Raw genomic sequence first — 12912 nt, 5'->3', positions numbered from 1 at the left:
AAAAGATATAAACAAATGTTGACCTGAACAAATCCATCAGTCTGTCCATCCATCCATCCATCCATCCATCATCTATCCAACATTCCATCTAGCAGTAGTAAGTCAAGTTGTTGTCTGGACTGAATGACTGACTGACTGACTGACTGACTGACTGTCTGTCTGTCTGTCTATCTATCTATCTATCTATCTATCTATCTATCTATCTATCTATCTATCCTTTCATCAATAGACCCATTCTACAAACTATCCAGCTAAATGATTCATATATTCACCCAGTGTATCCATACATCCAACCAGGCAAACTATTCATTCAATCATTTGTCCTTTGATTTTCTTTGATCAATCTATCTATCTATCAATCCATCCACCCATCCAAAATAAAATATGTATCCTTATAATCTATCTTCCATCCATTCATCCATCCACAATATCCATCCAACATACTGTATTTATCCTTATAATCTGTCTTCCCTCCATCCATCCAGTCCATTTATCCATCCATTTATCCATTCAGTCCATCTATCCAGTCCATTCATTCATCCAGTCCATCCAGTCCAACCTTCCATTCATCCATCCATCCCTCCAATCCACTTTGAGTCCAAATATGGTGCTGATGGAGTGGTCAGTGGTCATCTATTTCACTACCCAAGTAGGATGAAGTAGAAGTGCATCCATCCATCCCACTATGTAATAAATATCCCTTGTTTAGTAGCAGTACATCAAGTTGTTGCCTGGACTTGTGTTACAGTCTTGAAGATGTCCTGAAGAGCAGACAAATGACGAAATGTCTTTAAAGCTAAATAACATCCAGTCACTTTACCTATTACTACTATCGACACCTATCTACAGTGCCCTCAGGATCGATTCAGAATCACTGAAAATCTTTATGAACAACTCATTTCCCCATCTTAAATTAGATCTGTCCAGCAGATCCAAGCTGCGACAGTGCTCCCATTTTTCATGACCTCTGTTTCACTTCTGCTCTTCTTCCATAATGGCTGTTATTTAACTTCAGAAAACGGCACAGACAATGCTGTGGTCACTACAAGATCGATCCGAGGCACGGCTGGTGTTGTTTGTTTGCTGGAAATACACTTAGTGGTCTTAGTGATTTTGAATGTAGAAAATGAGGACCAGATGCAACATGTAGGACATTTTTGTATACTTTAAAACTAAAACTATTGTAACTAATGTAATCACCAAATACACTGGGTACATGCTAACTCATGCTGTGTATAAGAACCTTTCCCACAGATTGAAGAAAATACACGTTCAAAGCACATTTTATATTTAATTTACAAGTACTACATGCCGTGCTCCAGTCAAAATATCGTACATTTTATTGAACGTATAATATTTGTCATTCGAACAGTAAAAACAAAGCCATGTTTATGTGCTCTTTTGAAGGGAATGTCAACCATCTGAACTGCCTCCGTCTCCCGCTGTGGCGTTGCTTTTCTTCCAGTGGCAATAACAAGGAGAGGAAAATGAAGAATATTTATTGTAGGTCAGGGCATTATGGCTCCCATGCTAAAGCTATGCTTGGTGGGATCCGGACAAAGCTAACTCCACCTGTATCTGGCCCTGTTTGCAGTGAAAACACTCCCTCCCAACCCCCCCGGGGAGGCAAGGGACGCCTGCCCTTTGTCTCCAGCGAGTGAAGGAAACAAAAATAAATGAATGGGGAAGCGGTTACAGGACATTGGTCAAACATAAAGGACTCTTTCCAGAGAGTGACCGCCACATTCATTATGCATAGGCTTGCTTCATTTATGTACATGCCCTTTGCACTTTCTCATGTCTTACGAATCGATATGAAGAGTCCTTGTTAGCAAAGTTCTGATAAATAGAGCATAGAGAAATTTGTTAACACATTAAATCTATGTAATATCAATAAAATCTGAGATGCAAATAGATATTCTTTTGGTTCTTAGGCAAGCTATAACATTTTAGCCTAAAACATTTCAGCCAAAAATGTACATAAGTTTTTACAGCAAATCAGCAAAGCACCTGAAGTTTAATGCCCGAGTTTTGCTTCTTTTGTGTTGCACTGGAGCCATGTGGATAAATCATCACACATTCACCTCAATCTGCTTTGTGGAGGTGTTCAGTATCTCAATGAGACTTGATTATGTGGTTTCTGACACTGTATGACACATTGTTATGTATAAAAACTGACAAAAGGACATCACAATGCTAAAAACAGTCATAGCTCTATGTTGAAGTCGATTCTCTTTCAGGTAGGAGGTGTGGCCCAAAGGTGGGGTTTTATGCTAGACGCTTTATTCTAGTACCAATATGTTACTGTTTCCTTATTTACACATGCAATTATATCAGACATATAATTCACACATACAGCATGAACAATACTAAACTTATAGATGTAAGTTTTTCTTACTTGTAGCATTATTGCTTCAGTTCAAAAGTAAAGCAGCAAGCTTCACACCACAAACACATCTTGGCTCATTGACTTCATTTCCTTTAACATAATAAATTTCACTTTGGTCTTTTCTTGATATCTATTTGGCTTTTGTGCTTCCCTCACATGCTTTTTCCACATATCAAACATCTAATATGAGGTCCTCATTGGTGTTTTTGAAACGTCCAGGTGTATGATTGTGTTTGTTGCCTTGCAACACACGAGTTGTGCAGCAGTGAGCAGGCCCTTGGTCAGTGGGAATGGCTCTTGAGAAGGACTTGTTTTACGACCGCTCTCGAGGCTGTAAAAGAAAGAGAGAGGGAGATGCAAAACAGACCTAAGAAAAGTGAGTCCAGATGGGGGCTGGGGGAACGGGCTGTGATGAGTCGAGATCAAAGCGCTCGGTTTAAGCTTGCTGCGGCTTCCTTCGCCAAAATCTTTGCCTTTCCTAACACAATGCATCTTCGCAACACCAGACCTTAGCAAACAACTCGCTCTCTGAGCTGTCCTTTTTTTCTCTCCCATCAAACCATACTGTATCCATTAGGGATGTTTCTGTTATATTGACGTGACACCTTGACAGTCTGTTGTAGTCACTACTTAGTTACACCCGAGAACATTATGCGGTCTACCACTTTAACACACGTCTGTTCTTGTATTTGTGTGTGTACGCCTGGAACTAAATGACCACCAACTGTTAATCAAAGCTAGCTCGGGCACACCAGAGAGGTTCGCTGGGTGTGAAGAAATCCAGCCATTAGCACATTTCTGTTTGTTTGCACTATAAGCACTTCCCAGAACTGATATAATTTATTCCTTGCCCTGCTGGACAGCATCCAGGACCAGAAGAAAGCCAGCTACAACTGGCAACCTGCTTATGAATGCTGTGTTCCTTACCAAAATGAATGTCCCTGTAAATTAATGTAGGTTTTAATGGAAATACTGCACACTTTATATTTATATACGTCCCTGAATTGACCATTATTGTCAGAAGAAACAGCGCAAACCATTACAGGTTCATTTTGTCATTTTGAGCCTTCCACTATCTGTAAGGTGAACTGCAGTGAAAACAGTGAATGTCTGCTACATGATGTCAGCAAAATCATTACACTTTTTTCTCCCCTGAAGCTGCCTTTTAGTGAAACGAGGTGGAGCTCATTTCTGGACCAGAAAAAAAATAAACAAAGGCCTAAAACAAACTATTCAGATCCACTACATGACAAAATTTTAAATCACAGACGGTGACAAATTAAAGGAAAACCCAACATAGGTGATGGGCCTCCACAAGCCGCTAGAACAGCTATAGGAAATTAATCAATGATGAAGTGGTGTAATGAAGCAGATTTTACTGTTAGAAGTTTACTAGTTTATACACCATATAACAGCAGTACATACATACAGTACAGTACACACAACAGTACATCCCAAAGCGTTTTATTGCTATTATACCACAGCAATTTGCCACTGATAACAATATTTATTTATTAAAGAACAATATGTCATAATTTTTGTTCATTTCTTGTTACATTTAATGTCTGTGAAACAAGTTAGTTCATGTTCACTTATGTTACAGTAGTCGTTCCATAAACATTCTGTTTCTCTCTCTCTCTCTCTCTCTCTCTCTCTCTCTCTCTTGAAGTTAATAATACAAAAAAATGCAGATTGTTGTGTTACAGAGAAACAGGGAAAATGTGTAAACTGCTTTGGCCACTTTCCCATGGCAGAAAAAGTATTGCTACAAAACTCTGACACTGGAGACTGTTTTTTTGCTAAATAATGGCATGTTTTTAAAATGCAGTTATTATTAGGCTTAGATCATGTTTCCACCTTTGAATGAGCCATTACTTTAGAGACTATAATGTATAAGAACAACCGCATTAATATATGTAAAACTGTGATTTGCCTTGCTTGCCCGTAGTCTCAGAGCTGCTGTAATGTAACATTAATCAACAGCTTCTGACAGTGTTGTGCTTTAATGGTTTAATTAAAGAATTAAGTAAAAAAAGAGCAGTAATGTTGGGATATTTATTGCACAGAGGCTGACCGAGTTAAGAATTTCTTTAAATATAAATCATTATGAAATGTAAACATTAGGGGATAGACTAGTCCCTGAGAACACTTGCAGATAATTGGGGCTGACATCACTGACCTGTGTGTTATTGCTCTCTCAAGAGTTCATGCAACACACAATCTCAGAGTAACACATAACGTCGAATCCTCAACGGGCCGAAGCTCAAATCAGCTGCAGCTGTGTGAGGGTCATATTTAGCGGAACAGATTTCAGCATCGTGACGTGGCGCTCATTCACCACGTGTTTGGTTATTATCACTCACTCATATGTACTCTCTCATACACACCAGTGTTATTAGCTTCACACAGATTCTTATCTGACAAGAAATGGATGCTTATGGAAACATTTACACAAGCATACTCAGTGGTCCAGTTGTAAAAACTTTTCAGGCAATGGTTAATTCAACTGAAGAGCGATGACCAGTCTTATTCTGGCGGAGACTAAAAATCTAAAAAAATAAAATAAAATACAAAAAACATGAGCCATTACTTGCTAGTCAGAGTTGTAATGTAGCTACGTAATTAGTGATTAGTGATTAATGTTACAATTTTTGTACATTATTTAGTCTTCTGCTATAGTTTAAGATTATTTTAATATTTAATGCTTCATTAAATGCTTAATATTTTATTATTTTAAAATGGTTTAATCAGTGTTCACATCCTGTATTTCCCATGATATAGTGGACATGTTGGACAACAGCCTAGGATAAAATGAAAAAAAAAAAAAAAAGACATTAAAAAGTAGAGCTACACAATTCAAGATCTATAGTGTTGTTGTTCCACTGAAAGAATGATGTCACTTCCAGGATATGATGTCACCGCATTAAAAAAGAACAGATCTTTGTTTGAAGACACAGTAGCGAGACATAGCATATATTGTATCATACAAAAATTATTGTTAAAAATCAATGCAATTTTGGGAAAAAATTCACAAGTTTCAAAAGGGATTCATTTAAACTGAATGAATAATTTTGTATTTAATTCATCAAATTATTAAAAATAACTTCAAAATATTATTAAATATTTACAGTAATGTGAAATTATGCTTATTTATATGCAAAAAAAAGGGGGGGGGGATTTTGAACCTGATATAGTTTAGAAATACCATGAGAAATCATTAGACCTAATTTTTAATAATAAACTAAAACATTTTTTGAAAAAATACTAAATATAGGAACACTTTTAAGTGGATGTATTGCAATTACGTATTTTTAAAAAAATGAAGAATAAAAACTGTTCTGGTGATATAAAAGGCACCATATTGTAGGAAAGATCTGTCACAGCGTTTATACGTAACAAAGCGCCAGATTAAATGTAACTATAAAATGCATCCTGACTTGAGGTTCCATATATTTCGTATAAAGTTTAATATGTTTTGAAATGGAAGCCTTTAAGTATGGTAATACAGCAATTTCCCTGAGGGTAGGAAATTTTATATATATGTGTATATATAACCTATACAGACTATGGTAGCTTTGTTGAATAAAGATGCTGGAGACACACACATACACACACACACTGCTCTTTTAGTAAAGAACCTGGCAGGCTGCTCATTGAAGGTCATTTTTTGCTCTTCAGCAGGACACACGCAGGAAATCTGGGATTTCTTTTGGTTTGAGAAAGTAAACGGGTCTTTAACCACCAGGAGCTGGCACAGGGCCTCAACCGCCGATGTCAATACACACAGCTCGCCTTTCACAGTCCTTTAGCTCCTACAGCCATTATAACCAAGTCCGAGAGCCACTGTGGGTCGGAATTTAATCCCTCAGTTTCTAGAAGTTTACGTTCGTTCACCATCTGAGGTTTGATGATTAGGGCTGAGCTACATACCTATGTAAAATATTGTTTATAGACCGCAAAATCCACCGTTATTTCTGCAATCACCACTAAAACTACCATAGCGTTAATGGTAATTTCTCCAAATGGGCTTTATGCTAATGCTAAAGATGGTGACCTTTCTAGATCTTGCATCAGAGAACAAGGTTTTCTTTATCAGAACGCTGGAACTAAGGAGTCCAAAAAAAAAAATGACTTGGATCATTTTTCCATCAAGGCCAAAATGATCTCTGATGAGCAGCTGTTTCGCTCACTTCACTTCCTGTGCAGGTGACTCCTCATCTTCTCCTGAACTGTTTGGCGAGCCTGCTCTGTCCATTCAGCTCCATCATTCCTGTCTGAATCAGTAATGTGTGATCATTAGGGGCTCCAGATGCAGCCGTCTAGACGATTACCTCACACAGATGTCCAGCATCTCCATCATCCCATCTCGGACCTCACCATCAGTGAATTAGTAGTAACGCTGCCTAGTGCTTAGAGAAAGATTGGGATTTTGATATTAAAGGTAGGGTCAATAATCTTTAAGGACACTTTTTATGTTATTTGGCCAAGCCCTCATCACATTCCGCCAGCTTCAATAAAATATCTGCTCAGAGGAGAAACAGATTTGGAAAAACAGGAAAAAAACACAATGTGGCCCATCAAAATCCAACCAATCAGGATGAGGAAGTGTCTCTAAGTCATGTTGCCTGTCCATTTAGAAAGTTCTACATCATGTCCTAGCATTCAGCTGCTTTAGCCTAGCCTGTATTCTGTATTTGCTTGAATTTTAAGATGCTACATGTGAATAGGGTCATTTCAAACAAACAAACCAAATCCAGTAGATAACACAATCAGTCTTTGCTAATATTCTTACAATTTTTGTATTAAAACTTACATTTATTTATACAAATGAGGCCTTGTCTAATTAAACAAATGCATAAATTTGTGTACTTAATAAAACCAAAAATCTAGTCTTGTGATATCGTTAGAATTAAAATATTTATTTCATTATTGAAGGCACTCTCAAGAGAAAGACTTTTTTAAAAGAAACTTTTCTTTATCGTTAACTGAGAAAAATAAAAATATTTTATGCCATTTATCAGTATAAAATCCAACAGAAATCCAAATACAATGCAATTATTTTTTTCCACTCTAGTTAGAGTGTTTTAAGAGAGTTATAAACTAAATTTACATGTATATCACAATGACACATAACTGACATATATCAGGAAATAATCTTTTCAAGGATATATATATATATATAACAACATGATTGTGCAAAGTGGGCGGGGCTTAAAGTCTTCTAAAAGTTTATGATAATACAGTGGACATAAATGAAGTGAAATTACTGTTTTATATATATATGTATATATATATATATATATATATATTTTATATTTTTATTACTAACATGAGAAGACATGTTATAGATGAAATGATATCTGAGTATATCAGTCTGCAGAAAATCTTCCTTCTTCATGTAACATTTTGATATGCAAATATCACCAGCTGAGTCACTGAATATGCAAATTAGTCATCAGGCGACGTCATCTGGAGACTTCTAGTGAGTTTTTGAGCGAACACTTTCCCCTGAAAAGAGTTGACGAAAGTGCTAAAGACTTTACTTCAGGGAAAAGGCTGAAAAAATTGAAAATATATTCCACTTTGGAGTGATGGATTTGGCAGCTCACGGGTGAGCTACCAGAGAAGAAGAAGAACAGGAGATGTTTATTTTATTTTATTTTTTATTTTATTTTATTTAGTTTATTTATTTTATTTAGTCGCGCGCGCCTCAACCTGGCTGACAGGTAAATAAGTAGCTAGCTGCTAAAGTAACCATCAAACCGTTACCTCACACGACAAAACTGTTTTATTTTATTTATTTTTTAAAAAAAACAGTAATTTTATATGGAGTTAAGACGCAGTGCTAGCAAGTTAATGCAAGCTAGGTCGTGCATTTAATTGAATATTTGACTTTTATTGAACTTCAGCTGGTCAGCTATCCTAGCTTATTTAATTACCTGAGAAAATACTGAACAACTTGTGAATGAGTGAGAGAACTATGTGTGTGTGTGTGTGTGTGTGTGTGTGTGTGTGTGTGTGTGTGTGTGTGTGAGAGAGAGAGAGAGAGAGAGAGAGAGAGAAAGAAAGAAAATACTGACTGAGTCTGTGATAAGATGGTTGTAACAAAGAAACACCCACCATTTTAAACAGATAGATAGATAGGTCACTTTATTCATCCCAGAGGGAAATTCACAGTAGCACAGAGAATTAGAAAGTATACTAAAAATAATTTAACATTATAAATGAAATAAAACAAGAAGAAGAGGTCAGTTCAATTCCACAGACTCCCTTAAGTACAGATTTATTTCATGAACATTATTTATATAATATAGAATAATACTTTTCTACTTATTGGCATCATGGAGCTTTTTATTCCTGAACTTTCCACAGACGCAACACATTAGGTCCAAATAGATGTGAGTTATTGGCTGCTTGTTTTTGAATTATTAAAGTTTGGATTAAATCCATTCAGTTCAAGTGACCAGTCAAGTAGAGTAATAACTAAACAGACCAAACACTAATAAGAATTCACCTGGCGTAAATGTGCTAGCAAGGCTAAGCCCTCCTGTCTTCAAAGATTATAAAACAGCAGGGTTCATTTTTTTGCATCTGTATCAGATTATTTGCAGTTAACAAATGCCTTAAGGTGGATTATTTTGCCATCAATTTAACATGCATGATGCACTTTTCCACAAGTTCCAAGATTATAGGTTATGAAAGATGTTCGTTCCTTCACTCAACCCTCTTACATGAGCACGTTTCTTCTGCTGTGAAATATTTGGATTATTCCACAAGTCACATGTTCAACAGGAAGTTCAACAGCATTTGCTGAAGATCATGGGAAGAAGAAAAGTAAGTTCTTTCATTCTTTTTTTTTCTTGTTCTGTTTATTTTCAGTGATATTGACTGATGAGGTTACTTTAAAAATACAAGCCTGTTACTTTCAAATTATAGACTGAAAGTAAATTATTAATTAAAAATAATCATAATTTTAATTCCATTATTTGAAAAGAAAGTCCTTATTCGGTGCATGATATTAGCATGGATGCCAGTTAATCATGTTTTGTATATTTCTAATTCTATGCTAAAAAGCAAATGAACCCTCTTTTAAGGTCTTCTCCTCTTGAGCCAAAATTGATGTTGACTCATGGCACAGGACAAGTCACGAAGTTAACTGCTTAATTATATCTTAGTTTTTCTTAGTTTGCGTTATCTGTTGACCACCCAGATGCGAGAACTCATTGTGTGCGCGAGTCATAAAATGTTTGCACAAGACGTGCAAAAACATGTCAGCATGTCGGAGTGACTGGAACTTTAAGGGTCAACCTATTGTCTGTTTTGTCCCCAGTGAAATCCAGCACTCAAGAGATGTTTATCGTTGACCCGTCATGCTCTGTGCCACACAGCTGACCTTGACGATTCCCATTCTTCTGTCACGGTGGGAGAAGATAACTCAACTGGTTCTTGAGAGAATGGATTGGATCTGTTGTAGGACAGAGCTGTAAACATAGACCTCCCATTGTTTCATAAGCGGAGTTGACCTGATGTTTGCGGATGACGCCACCCCTGGACCTTAGCACTGTTTATTTTCTTAATTGCTGCTTTATGCTTGTGTTTGTCAAGCTTTTACAGCAGTCGTCCCCTGATTCCAAACGACTCCACATGCCAATCTGATCAGCCAGGAATGTGAGCAGGCATGCAGCGTTTGAGAAAAGCAGGTGGGCTCCTTCAGCTCACGTCAAATGACCTCCATGGTTGAAGAAATCTGCATTTCTGAATGCATTGAATGAAGGAAAAAAGCAAGTAATGGCTACACACGACTGCTCCTTCCCTAATCTAGAGTCCTCCTTAACTAACAGGAGGTTTCACTTGTGTTGAGAGATGGGGAGGAGATGATACCAAGAAGGGACGGACCTCAAACTGTGAGTAAACAGCTGCATGTAGGATCAATTTCCAGCTTGGGGACAGATTCATCTCGAACCCCTGATCTCACTCGCTGATCCTGTCACTGCTCTCCTATTTATAGACAAGACAGACTTTCAAAAGATAAAAACCTCTGCTTTTTACTGATCAGATCAATTTCATACTTTTTTATGAAGTGGATATACTTAGTAACTCGGATTAAAACTTGTGATGGTTGCTAATGTGCAGTATGAGAGGTACTAGAGGTATTGAACTAATTTTTTTTTTTTGTTACCAGATTGTGACTTATAGGAAAATGTGGTGTTTTCAACTTAAAGCTTGTGTTTTAGCTAGCTAGTGTATCGAATTTGTGCTTTGTTCTGATCTCGCAAAAATTGAACACATATAAATATGACCTGCAAATAGGTACAAAACTCAGCTCTGTAGCATCTGTAGCTTATGGTCGATTACCGTGTACAAATATTCCAAGAATTTTTGAGAAAACAGACAACTCATGTAGTGGATGTCTAAGGGGAATTATTGATATCCGTCAATAAAGGTTGCAAAACGTATTTTTGTAAAACCCTTTCATGAATCCTTCAGTCGTAGGTGAAGGAAGTACCTGTATAATTCATCCTTTCAGAGACAGAACTACTTTTTCTGAAGGAAGACTTGGTAATGTGCTTTCTGCCAGGGTAGATGTGTGGCTCTGATGGTGCATGGATACCACAAAACCTTCAAGAAAACACAAGTAACCGGAACTACTTTTACTATTTTGCGCCAATTTTAGAAAGTTGACGCACTCTAATTACAAGAAAGAGACCGATATGCTAAATGAAAAGCGGTGGTGTTGGGCCAACATAGCTGTTATGATTGAACTCGATTTGAAAGAGAAGGTGGAACTGTGTGAACGGTTTTAACATTTGCTTCTTTTCCATTTTCAGCAAAGAACATAACGTAAAAATTTCCTTAACAGATTTCCTTTTCAAATCAACTTAATTATTTCTGTGTTTTTCTACGTTTCATCTGTATAAACCTGATCCTCCAGACACTCAGAGAGGCCCATGTGTCTGGCCGACTGTTAATAATGTTCTCTTCTGTCCATCAGCTGCGGAATCCTGCGATTCCTGTATCATTGCCAATAAAGACACAGTTCAGGTGCTTTCTGTCTTCAGCATGTGGGCAGGAGCCGCTGTGTAAACAGTCCTAACCAGAGAATAACACCAAGATTACTGAACATGCCAGATTTCTTTCATGTTGTACAATCAGCAACAATAGTTGAGTTGCTGAAGTTGTGTACCCTTAAGGGATATTACTTCACCGTTATTATTATAAAAAGTGGTAGTGTGTGTCAAAAAAAAAAAAAAAAAAAAAAAAGGGTCTGCATTTTGCATTGCATTTTCTAAGAGTGATATAAATCTTCTGACCAGTTTTTGGATCTCCAAATGTGTAATAAACCAACGCCTGCTGTCAGACGATATCTTGCAGGATTTATCCACATTTCCTTTTTAACACTTTGTAATTATAGATTTTGATGATGAATTGTAATATATGGGGGGACATTTCGCTTTAACTGCACAAATCAAACTGTGATTGCACCTGAAACACTTTTTCAGTTGGATGGATGTTTGTAATTTATATGATATCTGAAACCAAACCCCTGCTTCAGCTGGCTTATTCAACTCTGCCTCAGCTTATAGATGTGCTCATGGCTGGGCGATATGACGATATAATATCAATATCATGATAAATTATGTTATGACATGCTTTTCTGAGATATCCTGAGCATCGCAATACCCTTTTATACATTTTAAATATTTTTAGTAACAAATTACAAACTTGGAAAGCAGATTTCAAAAAGTTTTCTACTTTCTGAAAAATTTTAAATTGTAAAATGCAAGTTTTTGTATAGAGTTTTAATTGCATTTATTTCTTGTAAACATTAAATGAAAAAAGTATCATCAAACTAATTTATAAAGCGATATTTATTTTGTATATGTCATAAAAAAAAGGTGATGGAAAAAACACTAAGCACTGTCAGTTGTGAGAAAATGCTGTAGGGTCATTACTGTACAGTGCAGCAGCGCCACCTGTTGGTGATATATTGACTTACACACCTGTGCTCCTGTTTTCACCACTAGATGGCCTTAAAACTTCACATTTAATTCAGCAGATTAAAATGATTGCACAACTACAACTTTTCTGAGCATTTTAAAAATAAAAATAAGTCCTGGGAAGACTAAAACTACAAGACAAAAGCAATATAAGCTTGTATGTTATATTACAGTCGATTAGTATCAGTGTCAGAACATGAATATTATATTTAAAGATCATACTGTGTTATATTATTGCATATTGTAGAACATGGTACCCAAACCTGATCCTGGAGAACTCCTGATTCAACTAATTATCTCATTAACAGCCCTTCCTGAGATTGATGTGGGTGTGTTAAAGCAGGGAAAACACTAAAATGAACAGGACAAAGGGTTTTCCAGGACAAGGCATGGGAACATGTGGTCAGCAATATGCAATAAATATGGATTTTAAATATAATATTCATGTTCTGACACTGATACCAAGAGCCTGTAATACCATAAAAGCTTGTATTGCTTTTGTTTGTTGTTGTTTGTTGTAGACAA

At 36.6% G+C, this 12912-nt stretch overlaps 1 long non-coding RNA gene across 1 annotated transcript; it reads left to right on the top strand.

Annotated features, from left to right (window-relative positions):
* The first annotated feature begins 7890 nt into the window (after positions 1 to 7890).
* On the top strand, positions 7891 to 12124 carry LOC113534208 (uncharacterized). The gene is made up of 3 exons (XR_003403481.3): positions 7891 to 8115; positions 9068 to 9223; positions 9720 to 12124. It is a non-coding gene; the product is annotated as an uncharacterized LOC113534208 (long non-coding RNA).
* The last annotated feature ends 788 nt before the right edge of the window (positions 12125 to 12912 follow it).

The sequence above is a fragment of the Pangasianodon hypophthalmus genome, chromosome 10, assembly GCF_027358585.1.
Source record: "Pangasianodon hypophthalmus isolate fPanHyp1 chromosome 10, fPanHyp1.pri, whole genome shotgun sequence".
In the NCBI taxonomy this organism is placed as follows: Eukaryota; Metazoa; Chordata; class Actinopteri; order Siluriformes; family Pangasiidae; genus Pangasianodon; species Pangasianodon hypophthalmus.
Note: the sequence above shows the minus strand (reverse complement) of the source record. Positions and strands in the feature narration are given on the sequence as shown.